This window comes from Dreissena polymorpha, chromosome 1 (assembly GCF_020536995.1).
Source record: "Dreissena polymorpha isolate Duluth1 chromosome 1, UMN_Dpol_1.0, whole genome shotgun sequence".
NCBI classification, from domain to species: Eukaryota; Metazoa; Mollusca; class Bivalvia; order Myida; family Dreissenidae; genus Dreissena; species Dreissena polymorpha.
The window spans coordinates 35,599,241-35,619,278 of record NC_068355.1 but is presented as its reverse complement, the minus strand read 5'-3'; the positions used below and the strand labels follow the sequence as shown (position 1 = coordinate 35,619,278).

At 35.1% G+C, this 20,038-nt stretch overlaps 1 long non-coding RNA gene across 1 annotated transcript; it reads left to right on the top strand.

Annotated features, from left to right (window-relative positions):
* The first annotated feature begins 2 nt into the window (after positions 1 to 2).
* LOC127876846 (uncharacterized) lies at positions 3 to 8,238 on the top strand. Its single transcript, XR_008048104.1, has 3 exons — positions 3 to 1,059; positions 7,158 to 7,483; positions 7,629 to 8,238. It is a non-coding gene; the product is annotated as an uncharacterized LOC127876846 (long non-coding RNA).
* The last annotated feature ends 11,800 nt before the right edge of the window (positions 8,239 to 20,038 follow it).

The following is a 20,038-nucleotide window of genomic DNA, read 5'->3' as shown; positions in this document are numbered from 1 at the left end:
GTTTCCAAATACAAATTTAAGTATTTGGTATAAATATAATTGTGCTATATTTGTCATATCGGATGAAATGCAATTTTAATTATAATGTGTTTATATGTTCGTATACTCCAAATAATCATTTTAAATAAGTAAATATAGGGTAATCATGTCTATGGAAAGTATCCGTAGGCATGTTTTAATTGCTTGTGTACCTCATATGGATCAGGGTCTTTCTAAATTATTGCATGATTGTTAATGCCTATGTCTGATTGTGTAAATATCTTCAAAGATACTTGTTAAGAGGATTTTAATATTAAAAGATAAACTAGCATCTTAACTATAACCGGGCATCTTTTGCATTTATTTTAACGTGTTTATATTGTTTGGCTTACCGAGTTTAATATTGTCTATATATTCGTGCGTAATTTTATTGTGGTTGTTTTGTTAAGACAAAGCGCATATCACTAATGCTGTTGTTTTTGTTTTATGATATATGTAAATAATTAAACATGTTTATTTTGGTGATATGTATTTCCCAATCTAAGTGTAATGTTGCATTCTCAATAAAGTACATTGTTATACACGTGGAATAGTATTGCTAAGTGACAATTTGTTGTCTTTACAAATAAAAACCGCAAGGATTGTCGTATCAATTTTATAGCTTTCCCCTATTGAACTGGTGTAAAAACGTGACCGTGAGCTCATTTTGTTTAATGTTAACTGCCAATATATATATATATATATAGAAAGAAATTGTTCAAACAGTGTAAAAAATGTGTATCTTATACCCTAGCGCTTTCGACTACACTCTTCTTCAGGGGTGTATACAGATATGAGTTAACGATTCCCCAGTGCGAATGCACAATAGAGGTTAACTTATTGGCTTTCAGTCTTGTTTTTTTTAGTTATGTGTCGTTTTATTTTTTATGCCCCCCTTCGAAGAAGAGGGGGTATATTGCTTTGCTCATGTCGGTCGGTCGGTCTGTCGGTCCGTCCACCAGGTGGTTGTCAGATGATAACTCAAGAACGCTTGGGCCTAGGATCATGAAACTTCATAGGTACATTGATCATGACTCGCGGGTCCATACAATAACCGAAAAGCACCGAAAAGCACTCAATTTCTCTATATATATATGCAATATATCGTTTTTAGTGTATGTTAACGAGTTTAATTAGTAAGAAATGGTTATATGATTGTATGTTTATACTACATTGTGCCCAAAATGGTAAATATCGGCAATTACCGACCGAAAAGCACTTCATGTGGAAACCGAAAAGCACTCAATTTCTCGCTATATATATGAATATTTGCGTTTCTATTGTGTGTAAACGGATTAAATTAGTTATAAATGGTTATACATGTATTTCATGCATATTTATACTACCTTGGGTTTATTATGAGGTATTAAGCCCAAAAATTGGATAAATATCGGCAATATACCGACCGAAAAGCACTTCAAGTGAAGACCGAAAAGCACTCAATTTCTCGCTATATATATGAATATTTGCGTTTCTATTGTGTGTAAACGGTTTAAATTAGTTATAAATGGTTATATTTCATGCATATTTATACTACCTTGTGTTTATTATGAGGTATTAAGCCCCAAAATTGGATAAATATCGGCAATATACCGACCGAAAAGCACTTCATGTCAAGACCGAAAAGCACTCAATTTCTCGCTATATATATGAATATTTGCGTTTCTATTGTGTGTAAACGGATTAAATTAGTTATAACTGGTTATATTTCATGCATATTTATACTACCTTGTGTTTATAACGAGGTATAAATGCCCGAAATTTTATAAATATCGGCAATATACCGACCGAAAAGCACTTCATGTGAAGACCGAAAAGCACTCAATTTCTCGCTTTATATATATAATATTTGCGTTCCTATTGTGTGTAAACGGTTTAAATTAGTTATAAATGGTTATATTGCATGCATATTTATACTACCTTGTGTTTATTATGAGGTATTAATGACGACTGACCAAGTGTATAGACCTATAACATCATGCAACAAATTTGAATATTCCGCCTTAAGTATTCTGTCATCGGCGAGGAACTGATCAGATTTGTAGTAACTTTCGTTTTCAATAAGTTCAAGAGCAGATAACAATCTCAACAAAATATGTTGCTCTTCACTACCATTCAAACATTTTGAAATAGATCTAAACAGACAGTTGCCGTCACCGATTGTTTTTATAGGTGTGTAATGCCCTATCATTGCAGGATGAAATTTGTGCAGAATATTGATCGCCATCTTGTCCGCGTCTGAAGACGGGAACGTAACATCAGTCTGCTGTAATCCCACATTATATGCATCTAATAGTTTCCTTTCGGACTTAGCAGCATTTATCAATGCATTTTTCTTTTTTGACTGTTTATGCGGCCCGAAGTCTGTAAAAAGAGGGTGTCCCGAAGAGTTGACTAAATTTCTACAGCTAACGTTTAATCAAGCGCGTAAACTTCTCAAAAAACGATATTTCCCTATTTCCGTTCACATTTTAAAAATGTATGTATTAATGGCTTACTAACGCTCGATTGGTCACTGTCGGCTCGGGTACTACCTACATGTACCCGGTCGATATTAGACTGTACCCCAGTTGTATTTCCCGCCCAAAATCCGATGTCGTAAAACGCGCTAACGATTATCTTAAACAAACTTCTGTTAAGAAAAACTGCATCAACATGAGTATGAGTTACTTAAGAGTACCCGGGGTACATGTAAGTTTTACCCGAGCCGACAATGACCAATCGAGCGTTACTAACAGTAAAATACCCAACAGCGGTATAATGTTATAGATTTATTTTTGCATTAACATTAATTCAAAACATTTTTAGTTTAAAATGTTATTCACGTTAAATAAATACATCAGTTCTTCTGTTCATTTGCATCAAATTAAAGGTTAAAGTCCGATTGTTTTTAAAAAAACTGCTATTTTATGAATATATCAAGCATGTACACTTAACAATAATGATGTTTTAAAATTTTGTGACGTGCGCGGGCCATTGAACGTTGAGATAAGCAATGTTGCGAATTAAATTACACATAATTAAAAACTTATTTATTGTAGGATACCGATTACACGGAGCTTGATTACGCTGCAAACTAGAACTCTGCCGCAATGTATCTCCAATGAAAGATGTAACATTAATTCAAGCACGTATACTTAACAAAAAAAGATATTTCTTTATTTCCGTTATCAGTTTAAAAATGATGGTATTAAGGTGTTACTAAACAGTAAAATACCCAACAGGGATCGGGATTAATGCACTTGGCCGCTAGACGAAAAATTTTATACAACTATTCTGGGCAAATTTCACTTTCAATAAATACATCAGTTATTTTTATCAACCAAATTCCTGTTGTGTGCTACTGTTTCTTATCAGAATTATATATATTACAATACACCATCAGACCCGAATGAATACACCATTTATCCCAAGCAGGTAAATAACAATTACTATAATAAAACAGTGGAAGTCTACACGGTGTATTAGCAACCTGCTGTGGTGATCTTATCAGTTCAATACACAGGAACATGGCTACTGTACTGGAATTGGATTTACAGCCAAAATAACTGTTTTCATTTCAGTCTACACTGTGTATTAGCAACCTGCTGTGGTGATCTTATCATCTCAATACACAGGAACATGGCTACTGTATTGGAAATATCGGATTTACAGCCAAAATAACTTTCATTTATTGCTGAAGTGGTGTGCACTAACAATTGATCCACCTCACCGTTGCACTTTTTTTTAATACATTAATTAATTTAATGAGTCGGCGCTGCGCTAATAAAGTGTGATGGTGGAAATTAAGAAATAAGATATATTTTCGCATGAAAACTGAATACACATGATACATGGATAAAATATATATAAGACACATTTGAATCTTTCATTTCTCCAAAAATTAGCACGTAGTCACATTTATATAAGATAGATTAAATACCATAAAACAACATGTGAAGGAACCACAATTAAATACGATCCATTTTCGAATGATACTGATTGTATAGCAAGTAGTCACATATTAATTCTAGCTTGCATTAGTTACAATAAATTTGTTAATTAAGTTCAAATTAATCTGTTCTTTAGAGATTAAAAGGGTTTAAAGACGGCGCTAATAAAGTGTGATTGTGCCCGTGCCTTTGAACGTTGAGTTAAGCGAGAGGTGCGAATGCAATTACACATAATTAAACACAGATACTATTGTGCTAGCACGTTGAGTGAATACTTTATAAGCGAGAGGTGTGAATTAAATCTTACAAACTGATATTATTATGTCAGCTTGAATTGTGCTGACATCTTTAACTCAACAGTATCAACTAATATGAATAAGAACAACACAATCTAACTGGCAGAATATTTTTCTACAATGGCTAAAGTAGTATTGTTCGGCGATAGTTACATCAAACGTCTATGTTGCTTTTGCGACGAGAGAAAAGGGCTACACGTGCCTTATAATGTAAAATGGTACGGCCAAGGCGGTTTGAGAACAGACAGAATGAACACAGATCTGTACGGCAAGATGTTAAAGGGATCTTTTCACGCTTTGGTAAATTGACAAAATTGAAAAAAGTTGATTCAGATTCGTAAATTTTCGTTTTAGTTCTGATATTTGTGAGGAAACAGTAATACTGAACATTTACCATGGTCTAATATAGCCATTATATGCATCTTTTGACGATTTTAAAACCTAAAAATTATAAAGCGTTGCAACGCGAAACGATTGAATAATTTGGAGAGTTCTGTTTTTGTCGTTAAATTTTGTGAAACTACGAAGATTGCTTATATAAGGTATAAAATACATCAACTAAGTGTACTCGGCGGAATAGCTCAGTAGGCTAAAGCGTTTTTACTTCAGGACTCTGGCAGGACTCCAGGGGTCACTGGTTCGAAACCTGGTCCGGGCAATGTTCTTTTCCTTTTTTTAATTTTATTCTTGATTTTTTACTGGAGCTTTTTCGATCCAATGTTTACATTTATCGATATAAAGCATTTAATGAATAAGTTAAAAAATGCCAAAATCTGTGAAAAGGCACCTTTAAAGGAAAAAGGGGACATCGTCATCGTAGCTGTCGGCGGTAATGACATTACCCCTACATCACAACCGAAAGAGATAGTGAGAAGAATCACCGAAATTGTGAATGACATATCACGAAATGGATGTGAGCACGTGTACATCACAGAAATACTGACACGTGGAAATTTCTCAAAATGTCCGGGCTTGCAGAAAATAGTCTTCGACAGACAGAGAATCAAAATAAACAAGTGCTTAGCCAAAACATTTAAGAACAATTTACTAAAATTTCCTTAATATTAATACAAAGCACATTAACTAAAAGTCATGCTGCAATTTCTATTCAAGAGTTTCACGTCAATTAGAAACACTTAAAACATATACATCAATATACGTATAAGATCATGAACACCATGAAATGCTTTTCGGTTGGTATATTGCCGATGTATTTATAACTTGCTACCTGTTTTTTATAAAAAATATATATTATATTCGATTTTTAACATGAATGTCTCAGTCCTCTAAACCGAAAAGATCCGTAACATAAAATAGTGTCTTAGTGTCGTATGAACGAATCTGCACTAAAACTAAGATTAGATTCACATCGTACATCGAATAAATAATTGAGCACATGTAAATCAACAAAACTGTACATTAATTCACACGAGCCGCACTGTTCGGACATGAATGAAAGGCGCCGATCATAACACAACTTCTCATCATTATCTGGAATATAATTAATTGAAGGTGCGAAAATCTATTTCCAAACTGCTTTGTGCTGATTAAAGAAGCGTACCGGCCGTTCGTTCACAAGTTGTTAATGATGACTTCAGACATTAAAATTAAGTTTCAATATGAACAGACTTTGACTAAATAAATATGTACATCTTTTCAATCCATTAAAATCGGCCCTTATAGTTAACTTGCATGTATATATAGAGAACTTAAGTGCTTTTCGGTGATTCTCTGCTGTCGCGGGAGTGCTTTTCGGTCGGTATATTGCCGATATTTAACCAATTTTGGGCATTAATACCTCATAATAAACACAATGTAGTATAAATATGCATGCAATATACCATTTATAACTAATTTAAACCGCTTACACATACTAGGAACGCAAATATTATATATATAGCGAGAAATTGAGTGCTTTTCGGTCTTCACATGAAGTGCTTTTCGGTCGGTATATTGCCGATATTTATCCAATTTCGGGCATTAATACCTCGTTATAAACACAAGGTAGTATAAATATGCATGAAATATAACCATTTATAACTAATTCAATCCGTTTACACCCAATAGAAACGCAAATATTCACATATATAGCGAGAAATTGAGTGCTTTTCGGTCTTCACATGAAGTGCTTTTCGGTCGGTATATTGCCGATATTTATCCAATTTCGGGCATTAATACCTCGTTATAAACACAATGTAGTATAAATATGCATGCAATATACCATTTATAACTAATTTAAACCGTTTACACATAATAGGAACGCAAATATTATATATATATATAGCGAGAAATTGAGTGCTTTTCGGTCTTCACATGAAGTGCTTTTCGGTCGGTATATTGCCGATATTTATCCAATTTCGGGCATTAATACCTCGTTATAAACCCAAGGTAGTATAAAAGTGCATGAAATATAACCATTTATAACTAATTCAATCCGTTTACACACAATAGAAACGCAAATATTCATATATATAGCGAGAAATTGAGTGCTTTTCGGTCTTCACATGAAGTGCTTTTCGGTCGGTATATTGCCGATATTTGTCCAATTTTGGGGCTTAATACCTCATAATAAACCCAAGGTAGTATAAATATGCATGAAATATAACCATTTATAACTAATTTAATCCGCTTACACACAATAGAAACGCAAATATTCATATATATAGCGAGAAATTGAGTGCTTTTCGGTTTCCACATGAAGTGCTTTTCGGTCGGTAATTGCCGATATTTACCATTTTGGGCACAATGTAGTATAAACATACAATCATATAACCATTTCTTACTAATTAAACTCGTTAACATACACTAAAAACGATATATTGCATATATATAGAGAGAAATTGAGTGCTTTTCGGTGCTTTTCGGTGCTTTTCGGTGCTTTTCGGTTATTGTATGGACCGATGACTCGCAGATGACCCCTATTGATTATGAGGTCACTAGGTCAAAGGTCAAGGTCAAGGTGACCCGAAATAGTAAAATGGTTTCCAGATGATAACTCAAGAACGCTTATGCCTAGGATCATGAAACTTGATAGGTAGATTGATCATGACTCGCAGATGATCCCTATTGATTTTCAGGTCACAAGGTCAAGGTCACGGTGACCCGAAATAGAAAAAATGGTTTCTGGATGACAACTCAAGAACGCTTAGGCGTAGGATCATGAAACTTGATAGGTAGATTGATCATGACTTGCAGATGACCCCTATTGATTTTCAGGTCACTAGGTCAAAGGTCAAGGTCACGGTGACCCGAAATAGTAAAATGGTTTCCGGATGATAACTCAAGAATGCTTAGGCCTAGGATCATGAAACTTCATAGGTACATTGATCATGACTCGCAGATGATCCCTATTGATTTTCAGGTCACTAGGTCAAAGGTCAAGGTCACGGTGACCCGAAATAGTAAAATGGTTTCAGGATGATAACTCAAGAACGCTTATGGCTAGGATCATGAAACTTCATAGGTACATTAATCATGACTGGCAGATAACCCCTATTAATTTTGAGGTCACTAGGTCAAAGGTCAAGGTCACGGTGACCCGAAATAGTAAAATGGTTTCCCGATGATAACTCAAGAACGCTTATGGCTAGGATCATGAAACTTCATAGGTACATTGATCATGACTCAAAGATGACCCCTATTGATTTTCAGGTCACTAGGTCAAAGGTCAAGGTCACTGTGACAAAAAACATATTCACACAATGGCTGATACTACAACTGAGAGCCCGTATGGGGGGCATGCATGTTTTACAAACAGCCCTTGTTTATTTATATATTTATGCATATTAAAATTGTGTTATAGACTGACGCCCGTAATATAAATTATATCGATGTTATAATGAAAAATATTATAATTTGCAGTGAACGTTTTGCATTCAGTATTGTGTCATATTTATTCTTCGTTTTATGATTATGTACATACACTTATTAAAATTGTGTGTTATAAAATGGCGCTTACAATGTTTATTATATCGATTTAACATTTAAATGATTAAAATGGTAGTTATAATTTAGCGTGAAGTTGTTTTATTTTTTATATGTCGTTTTTATATATATATACACATACACAAACATATATATAAATATTTAATATAATATAATGGTCGTCGGACCATTGTGTTTTTGCTTCTATACAAAACAAAATGATATTGTCAAACGAGTGGCCAGATTCGCTGAAGTGTGCTTGTTCAATGCCAGTTTTGTTTCGCAACATATTGTTTCTTACATATACTGCACGTCATCAGGTATGGGGCATTTGCAGTTTTACAGTTGTGGTTACCTTTAATGGACGAAATGGCACCAGATGTGGCTTTGAATGTATTTGATGGGCACATCATGTTGCATATTTGGCAACGCATGGTTTTGATTCTCCTAGAACAGCTTCTTCGGAAGTTGGTGTACTTTTGGCACGTAACAGTATGGGTCTTCTATATGCCAAAATGGGCTTTTCAGGAATTATACGTTTAAGCTTGCTTGATTTTTCGATTGTGGTCTAGTGGCGGTCAATGATGTCTTTTATTTAAGGTAGCCCTGGATGGTAAGTGACCTCAACCGGTATACGAGTGTTTGGCGTTTTGCTTTTGTATTTGAGTAGGTCTTTATATATATATAAATAAAGCCGCGCTCTAGGGAAAAGTGGTTTATGCACGTGCGCAAATCGTCGTCCAAGATTAGCCAGTGAAGTCCGCAGTAGGCTAATCAGGGACGACACTTTCCGCCTAAACATGATTTTTGCTAAGAAGATACTTTATTTTAAAGAAAAAAATCATAGAAGCGGAAAGTGGCATCCATGATTAGCCTGTGCGGACTACACAGGCTATCTGGAACGACATTTTATTGACATGCATTAAACCCCTTTTCATAGAGCAAGGCCGATATATATTTATGATATGGGTAACAAACAAACAAGTACTTCTTCGACTGTAACAGGAAAACGAACACCGTTGACGTTATGTTGTTCATTGATTAAAGAGATATTTTTTATGTCATACCATTGTCCTCTTATTGTATAAACTTTACAAAGTACGCGATTGTTCTGCTCAATAATAAATCAAAACACAATGCGCATTCGATCCCGAACTGTCGGCTGCTAACATTCTCTCCGGTGCGCACGTGCAGAAAATGGACGACAATTAGTCTCACTCACTTTTTTTACTTCACATACTTCCGGTCCGCGTTAAACATCTAGAGGGACGCGTGGTTTGTGTGTTTTCAAACAGGCGCTTAATTGGCGTGAATCAAGCGCCTCTAATGCAGTGACCAGAGCGACGCGCTTAATTTGAAATCCAGATTTGCAAGGCTTAATCGATTCCAAAATAAACAAACACGCGGACAGACAAAACATCGAACGCCATTGATATTCTGTTTACGCGTGCCTCGTAAATATGGCTTTCAAATGGAGGAATTTAAATATGAAAATAATTCAGCAGCGATCTTTGAAAACGGGTCTTTATGCATGTGTGTAAAGTGTCGTCCTAGATAAGCCTGTGCAGTCCAACCAGGATAACAAGGACGATACTTTCTGCATTTATTGCATTTTACATTTCAAGGAAGACTACTTCACGAAATCTAATCAAGGACGTAAAGTGTCGTCCCTGATAAGCCTGTGCAGTCAGCACATGCAACGACACTCCTCATTAACGAAAGATTTCGTTAACAGGAAGTAATTTTTTCAGCGAAAATCCAGTTCTGGCTAAAAGTGGCGTAAGGTAATAACTTAACGGACCTATAGGCTAATCGGGACGACACTTTACACACATGCATTAGGCCTCGTTTTCCAAGTGCGCGGCTCAAGTGTTTTGTACCTCTTGCCGACGTCAAATTTCGCAGCGGTTATTCCTGACGTATGCTTTAAAGTATACAAGTTATTTCTGTGTTGGAATGACTTTGATTTAGAAGATGAACACCATTTTAATATGTGTATGCCTCTGAGATATGAAAAACTTATATAAGCCATTTTGTAAAAACCCATCTGTATATAAATTTCCACAACTTACTAGTTTCATGTGACAAATCAATAATTTATAATGTTTGTACATTTATTAAATAAGCTTTTGTTAAAAGAAATACAATACTTAATAATTCTGTTCATTAAACTTCAGTACCGCGTTGATAGAACCTAGGTGTTCTTACCATCGATTGTTTTTATTGGTATTTTATTCTTGAATGTTATCTTGTTATGCCTTGTTTCGAGACAGAGAATAGTATGTGTATTTAAGCATGAAGACAATGTAAAATTGTATAAATCTGAATAAACTATCTTTCTGTGTATCTGCTTTCTTCAAGCCTCAATTCCTATTGGAATTTAAGGGTTTAGATGGAAATATGTTGCTTTGCTTAATTGTTTGCAACACTCTTTGAGTGCACAAACGTGTGTTAACGTTGTTGTTGTCTTTTACAGCAAACAAACTCACCTTCAAGGCATCAGAGAAACGAAAAGTGCACTGGTAATCTTAAATTCTACTGCTGTAGTGAGAATTCGGTATTCGCTTTGCCATGATCATGAGAAGTACCAAATCAAGGTGTTATCATTATAAAGTCTAGAGGTATAAAGATATATCATTGTGAACATTATATAACCTTACAGCTATAGACCTTTTTACACAATAAGCAAAAACTGATTAGGGCGCGAAGTAACGTTACCCGCAGAATTCCTGAACGAGGCTGAACGTGTATCCATTCATAATAGGGAACTTAATAAGTTTGATAAATTTCGTTTTCTGCAACTGTTTTATACCTCGATAGCATTTTCAAACATTTTATATTAACTTTGTTTGATGTCCCTATCTTGTCGTTGGTATTGTTTAAGTGTAAAACACAAAATTGTTGAAAACTGGCAATTTTCGTTGTATGTTTAAATACGTCCATTAAAGTTAGAAACGTTTTTCGTGGTATACAATATTATCATGTTCATATATTTTCATGACGCCAATGTTACTTAAGTGAATACAAATATTTCACACGATCACGGACTCTAGATTACACGGATATGAAACGGGACCGTTACGCCAAATATCTTGTTGTGTCTAAGTCACGTGACCGTGTCGTAACTATCGATCTTCTATCGAAGCGCCGAGGTTATAAATTTGATGTACCCACTCACGTATTTTGTTAAATTATAGTTTCATTTCTAGGCCGATTTTGACAAATTATATATCATTACAAAGCTTACGTAACGTAGTTTTCAGATATATAAATATATATTAAGTTTTTCTTCTGATTTCGGCAGCCCGGCGAGTTATAACTTTAACTTTTGCAAATAACATACCGTTTTGGAGTTTTAGAATCTAGATTTACGGTTGACATGTTCGTACTTTATACCGATTTGTAGCGTTTATATTTGGAGTTCAGTTTTAAAAATTACATCTTGCTTAGGAGAATAGAATTCTGTATACGATAGAAAAAAAAAATTGTTTAAAAACGAAAGTAATTAAGGAATGAAGGCGGGAAAATGTAGCGCGCGTTCCTAACGCACTGAACTGATGCTACGGTCTTTGCGATTATGCTTTTGTTTAGATACCGGCCATTGAATTTCCTTTGCCATGATTATTATATTTTTTATGAAATATATTGAAATATTTTGTTCTAGAGACATATCCATAAAGCTAAGTATTAATGAAGCTTAATAAATTTACGATTTCATCTCTTGATTATAACACAGAAAGGGTGTTAATTTTATGATGAAACAGCGTATACAAATGTATAGCGGACCCTCTTGATATGTTTCGGCTTTGCATACTTCAAATATAATGGGTGTCAAAACATTCATCGTTTGTTGTTTATTATCAAAAAGGTAATTATGTAAAATTATATGAAAGGTTATTAACCATAAATTATCAATTAATTAAAATTATTTAAAGATTCTTGAAAATCACGGTCAACTGTCTATGCATGTATATTGAAATATCTTTATAAGTTAACAGAGTTATAAATATATAGAATTCTAAATTAAAACTCTGTATTATTTGTATTTTTCGGAAAGATTATTTAACCCCGTTGTGGTCAAATGATAATGCTGTTTTTAATTATGTTGTTCCGTACACTACCATACACTCTTTATAGGACTACGAAATGACGGAGTTTTTTTTACCGGTACCCGCTAAATACGTTAAATGTTAAGTATTAGATTTTTTAAATGTTTAAAATGAACATGTATAGGTATTAAGCACTTATAATTATTGTGATTTAGCTGGCTGACATCTATACAGTATTTAGTTTATGGCAATCTGTATGGGCAGATGACTATAAATGTTTTCAATACGCTACATATCTTATAAACGCAAAATTGAGTATTTGGCGTTACATTACTCCAAGAAATGACCACTAATACCACGAGAAGACATGGAGGTATCATAAAAAGTGTAAACTGACCAGACATTGCCACCTGTGGTTAGGGACCAATATACAAGTATAGGTCCCTGCTGTGGCGTATGACACCATAGTGTTATTTAGTATTGGTCGGCACAGTATCTGATCATAACGAGATAATTGGCTTGTGCTGAACACAGGGGCAATAAAACCACAGATCTATCAATAAACAAGATTATTGAGATATCTTTTATTGAACACCGCGATAAAAATGCTCAAACCATGGACTCTAGATTACACGGATAAAAAACATGGCAACATTCTCAGAATCATCACTGCTATATGTGTAATCACCTAACAATTCGACTTAAAATAATTTATATATTTGAGTTGAAGACGATGTACTGTTGTTTAAGTCTGAATAAACTATCTGTCTGCCTGTCTAAATCCAAGCCGTCATCGTCCCGGTGAAAAAAATCTGATTTTCAATAGTTGGACATGATGCCCTGATGTCAAAATACGAAATGACCCGCGTAACACGGACCGTGATTTTCAAGAATCTTTAATAAATTGATAATTTAAGGTAAATAACATTTCAAATAATTATACATAATTACCTTGTTGATAATAAACAGCAAACGATGAATGTTTTTGACACCCATGTGTATATATAAGTATGCATGCAAAGCCGAATAATATCGAGAGGGTCCGCTATATACGCTGTTTCATCATAAATTTTACACCCTTTCTGTGTTATAAACAAGAGCTGAAATCGTTAATTTATTAAGATTCATTTATAATAAGCTTTATTGATATGTTTCGTGAACAAAATACAACAATATATTCCCTAAAAAATATAATAAGATGGCAAAAGAAATTAAATGGCCGGTTTCTAAACAAAAGCATAATCGCCAAGACCGTAGCATCAGTTCAGTGCGTTAGGAACGCGCGCTACATTTTCCCGCCTTCATTCCTTAATTACTTTCGTTTTTAAACAATTTTTTTTTCTATCGTATACAGAATTCTATTCTCCTAAGCAAGATGTAATTTTTAAAACTGAACTCCAAATATAAACGCTACAAATTGGTATTAAGTACGAACATGTCAACCGTAAATCTAGATTCTAAAACTCCAAAACGGTATGATATTTGCAAAAGTAAGTTATAACTCGCCGGGCTGTCGAAATCAGAAGAAAAACTTAATATATATTGATATATCTGTTTACTACGTAACGTAAGCTTTGTAATGATATATAATTTGTCAAAATCGGCCGAGAAATGAAACTATAATTTAACAAAAGACGTGAGTGGGTACATCAATATGTATAACCTTGGCACTTCGCTGACGCTGTACGCTAATCGTAAAAGATCGATAGCCACAACACGTTAAAACGCGCGGTGGTAAAACATAAAATGTGTATTTCTTGTGTTTAACTCGCTATAAATCCATTAATAACAACGGGAATATACTAAAAGTTATATTTTTTTGAAAGAGGAATTAATAAGCAACAAGATAACGTATAAACCAATAAAATCGGATGAATAGTTTTTGCATAAGATTGAATTTACTACAGTAAGGGTCAAATACTCGATTCATCTCCTGTCAATATACACTCCGTGACACCATATGATGAGGGGTTGAACATATCCCCCACGGAGGACTGTCGCCGTTTATTAAGTAAATTCGCGCAACAGACTGACCAGAGAGTACGCCAAGCCGCCAGAGGGCATTGGACCCGCAGATAAAATATACACGTATCAAATATGTGTGAAAATCCCATGGGCCCGTCACCGCGATTAGATATGACCTCGACGCCATGTCAATATTTAGTACCGCTGTGATAAACATCTATAGACGTACATACGTCGATATTTTGTTGATAAAACCCGCCGTTTATGTAAACCTACATTAACATGACAAGTTAGATAAATTCTGCGGCAATGGTGACCTTAACAAAACCGCATATCGCATAAATTACTTCGTCTTTAGATAAGTTACTTTTGCAATAAAAATATGCAATGTTATATTTAACAAAATCTCACAATTAACAATAAACGACCGCATGCTGGTAAAAAATGTAAACGATATGTGTTTGTCTCTTGTTCACATACATACTATTGCGGACTGGAATATTGAGTTCAGGAGTATGTGGTTTTAACTAGTTCATTGCAGTCTTTATTTCAAATTGCAGTTATATTGTAGCGTTTTATGACTTAATTATTTGTTCTGTATGAGTTTGAATTTAACCGTTAACTATACAATTATATAGAACGCTTTCAAAGAAGATACAATGTAGTCGTAACAGTTTTTAACTATTAAAATTACAAACTTTGTCTGAAATAAACATCGGGGCTTTTGCTTCGGCATAGTTAATATGAGGAGCGACATGCGAAAATGGGTCTTAACCGTATGCGGCCAGTTTAGCTCAAGACCAGCCTGCGCATCCGAGCAGTCTGGTAAGGAGCTACCTTATCCGCTTACTAGGCCACGAAACCTCTCGTGGATTTAAAGGGACCTTTTCACGTTTTGGTTAATTGAAAAAAAATGAAAAAATTGTTTGAGATTCGAAAGTTTGTGTTGTAGTGATGCTATTTGTAAGGAAACAGTAATTCTGAACATTTAACATGCTCTAAATTATCCATTATATGCATTCTTTGATAATTTTAAAACCTGAAAATTATAAAGCGCTGCACCGCGAAACGATTGAATAATTTGAAAAGTTCATGTTGTTGTCGTTATATTTTGTGACACTACGAGGATTGTTTATATAAAGTATTAAATCAGCACTCATGGTATGAGCACGGATGGCCGAATGGTCTAAGCGTTAGACTTTTACTCCAGGGATCAGTGGTTCGAGCCCAGTTATGGGTTACTCGTTTTTCTTTCTGTAATTATATTCTTGTGTGTTTTTTTTACAAGAGCTTTTTTAGATCCAATTTTTACATTTATCAATATAAAGCATATAATGACAGACTTCAATACACGCCAACATATGTGAACATATCCCTTTAAGGCACTTGATTACACGGCGCGAATGCTCAGGCTTGTCTTGGGCTACGCTTGGCGCATATCACACAATGCACAGTTTCGCATGACTCGGCTCCAATCGTGAATGATGCACATAATTTGGCCATTTAGTACGTTATTGCAAGCAAAACACAAATTGTATAACTTCATTGTCGGATTTCGAAGTTTTCTACGATGCTATCGTTTGCAACCAGGTAGCATCACTGTTTTTTCGTGCACTTTTTTTTTAGTGAAACTAAATCTACTGCGATGCAGGAGGTGTCTTTATACAAACTTTATCTTAGTATTCACTATTGAGCACCCATATCATACTAACGCATCAAATAACATCGTAATATCTTTTTAAACATCTGAATTTAGGCATTTTCATAGCTAAAAAAGGGATAGCGACGTGTCATACATATCAAGCGTCGAATCTTGTGTATCTAATAAGCATTTAGGTGTCATATACATAAACCAAAATCATGAAAGAAGCGAGGGTCTCATTAGGAAAATAATTATCATAATTCTTGCGGCCACTTGAATGCATCAGAACTCAAGAGGAAGTCAGCAACACAACGCCTCTGGCTTCGGCTACGCGATCGCTCGACTGATGCGATCGTATTTGCAAATTATTAACCATACCCTATGTCTCTTTTATTCTACTGTTTTCCTTCTATAGCATTTTGGCAATTCGAACTTGTCATGGCAGGAACTGAGCGAACATTTTCTGATCTTTGACATAAGCATTAACTTTTTATGAAAACAAGTCAAATTACACTGAAAAAAACGCTGAAAAATTAAACTTGCCTGTTATTAAAATAAAATGTGAATCAAAAAGCTATTGGACATCAATCCAGCGACCTTTCGTGAATGATAGATATGCGTGATTACAAGCGCTCGAGTTAAGATTCAGTTTTCACGCGCATAGGTAGTTTATTAAAAGTTGCAAATGTGATTCTAAAGTTCAAAACTTGTTACAGAAGTGAACATATTTAGCTTAAAAGCAAATGTGTCACTAATCGTGTTTACATAATTTAAAGTGGAAATGTGTGACACACAGAACACTTAAGTATAAAGCCTATAAAGGTATCCGGAACAACGGCAGCCGGACAATTGGCTCAATGCGTTTTTTTTTGCATTACCCAACGATCGGCACCTCATAAATTTGCCGACCATACACATGTGCAATATAATCGGGTGCCAATGTCCTGTCCGACCCATTTGCGGGGTGCCGAATGTCCGGGAATACCAAAAAAAAACAGTTCACCCACTGGTCATGTTTACTATGCCATTAGTTCAATTAAGCCTGTCTCTGATAAAACGGGCTTTAATGCATGTGCGTAAAGTGCCGTCACAGATTAACCAGTGCAGTCCGCGCAGGCTAATCAGGGACGACACTTTCCGCTCTGATGTTATTTTTTAGTTTAAATGAAGTCTCTTAGTAGCGAAAATGGCTAGACGGGTTTACGTGGTAAGTGTCGTATCTGATACGTCTGTGCGGACTGCATGGCTAAACGGGAACGACACTTAACGCACACTTATTGAGCCTCGTTTTCTCTGACCGCGGCTCAATTGTATTTATGAATGCAGCTTGTAATATCTGCAAATGGAATGTTAATGCAACAATTCGGAAGCGATACAATCAATCGTCACGCTCGCAATTTAAACACGGGAAGTCAAGTAGTGAGTAAACAACATCACGCTTAAATGCCAAGGTCAAAATATGTTTATGGCGGGAAATTATATCAGACAGATGCTTTAATCTACTTTAGTAAATACCACGCAATTGATAAATTAAGAGTTATCATTATCAAACCCGTTTACTCCGCTCGTCCTCTCTTCATCGCATTAACGTATGTACTTTAGTCTGTCGGAAACGGATAGCTAAAGTATCAATGACATGTAAATGCATATGATATTCGTCTGATTTGTCGTAGAAATAAAAGTTGGTTTGTTTTCGTTGTCGTGTGCACACGCTTGCTCGTCATTCCTATAATGTGAAACCTATGCGACATCTCTTGGTTAATGTTGACAATTAAAACTAAGACTTCGACACTTAGTCTGTTATCAAGTATTATGCAAAATAGATGGAAATCGGTTGTTTTAAAGAAACATGTTGTGTGTCTTAGAATTTTTGCGTTTTTATAATTGCGGAATTCAGTAATAGGTCAATAACCACATGTAAAGCTTCAATGATCTACAGCCGAACACGTCTCTCGATACGTAAACTATGATTAGATCGTCATCAACTCTTTCGAAACTAGTAAATACATCATTATAACAGACAGTAAATCTTTCCCACTTTTTAAGCGTGCAATTACATAAGTTCTTATTGTCAAGTAAATAGTGAAACATATTAAACTGTCGCATGCATCAAAGATCATCAAGGCGAAGTTACGCTTGTATTTTCTGAACAAGCGAATCATGGCAATAAATAGTTTTTAAAACTTGTAAGTAATCAAGGTAATTTCATTGCCAACATTTCAATGAAAAGTGACATGTTTTATTATTTTTATTGTTGAAATCAAAAGCAGTGGATGCTTAATCTAGAACGTCAACGTGATACATCGATTTCAAAGAAACCAAGAAAGCAACTACCCGCAGCCAAACTTGCTAGTAAACCCTAAACATTTAACACAGCAGGGAAATAAAATACTTGTGCAAAAGGCCAATTCATGCCTCAGCCAAATGGTAGCAGTATAAACTCTTATCCGGGGCCGTCCGGAGCCCAAAATGTCTTGCATCCCAGCAACATCACGAGGTTACGTAAAATATTTGGATCGTTCAAGAACAAACCTTGAACCCACCTTTTGGAGCAGGAAGTCTTAGCAAGGAACGATTATGGTGGATATCAAACCTACCCAGAAAAAATAAACAACCTCAGGTACATCAACAGTGTTCAACGCCGCAACCTTAAGCTAGTGTAGCAGAAGAGAAGAAATGCTGACTAGAAGTTTGTTGAGGATGGACAGTGAGGAAAGCGGATAGAATTTAGCTATAAGACAAGTTAGGAAAACACGGTGAAAGAAATCATGTCATCCTGTATCAGCTAGAGTTGAAGCCATTTATTGTGGATGTTGTTGCTCCTAGGGAGGGTACAGAAGAAACGCAGGATGGTGCTTTTTGTATTTCAATGAAGGGTTTGGGGTTAAGCCAAACCTCTATTTATATAATGCCAAGAGCTTGTCTGAGGGAAAGCGTGGCTAAACGCATGTGTGTTAAGCGGCAGTCCGCAAAGACTGATGAGGGACGATATTATTTGCCCAGACTTGTTTCTCGTTTAGAAAATACTACATTTAAACAACATTATCTTAAACGCAGAGAGTGTTGTCACTAAATAAGACCGCATTGGCTACGTGGCACTTTACTTTACTCACATGAATTAAGCACGGTTTTCCCAGAAACAGGCTCGTCCTATATTGAACAGATAACATTGACATTTGATTCATTCATGCAAAGTAGCCGCTTCATCAAGCTAGCACAAAATCTTAATATTATTCATTGAGGCCAAGACATTTTTACTGCCTGCCAGTACAAAGATGGATTGAATAGAAATTAACTGGTTCATGGCATTTGGTTTGTACTACAGTAACATGTTGTTAAGTTTTTAGGTGACACCTGACTTAGTATCCACTTTTAAATAAATGGTGCAGACATTGTTCTACACTCATCAAAGTATTTTTTATGTAATATAAAATGTTCTAATATTAAAATGGCCACGATGCAAATAAGATAAGTCAGATTATGTTGCAAACATGCATTATTCAGATCAAGTGTTAAACATCATTAAGTTGTACGAGAATTTTTTTACAAATTAATTGCTTTTCACGGGCCATATAACAGTAATTTGTGTGTGTGTGTGGGGGGGGGGGGGGGGTGGGCTTGAATACGGAAATAAGAGTTCCCGTGACGTTTGAAATTAATGTATCAAATTAATGTATTTTTTCAGCAACTGCAACTTGCCTTTTACGCGATCATGCAAAGTTTGCAAATCCTTTCCGTCTCATGTATACATTTGTTGCTAGATTACGTAGTTTCGGATCTATATCAATAATTGTAGATGTAGAGTATTTTAAAGAGTAACCTATTGTTAAATTCTTAGATGATGAAAAAAGTTCATGTTCATGAACATTTTGTTTGAAGTTTGTTTACTTTTTTCAGGATAATGGCATGTTTATTTAGTATACCACTGTGCCAAAATATCCATTTGTTATGTTCAGCGTTGTTTATAAATATACTTGCTAATGTGCAATGCAATGTTTACAGTAAAGTTGGCAGAAAGTCAGTGTTGAGATGCCTCAAATTGCAGACTTTAAATGTAACTTTGATTGTTTTATTTCGGTATGGAATACACATACATGGACATTTAAAAAACAATATTAAATAGTGATTATAGGCCGTTAATTTGTTCCCCAGATGTCTGACATGTCAGAGGAATATTCTGTTACGTTTGGAATATAGGATACAGTCATAAGA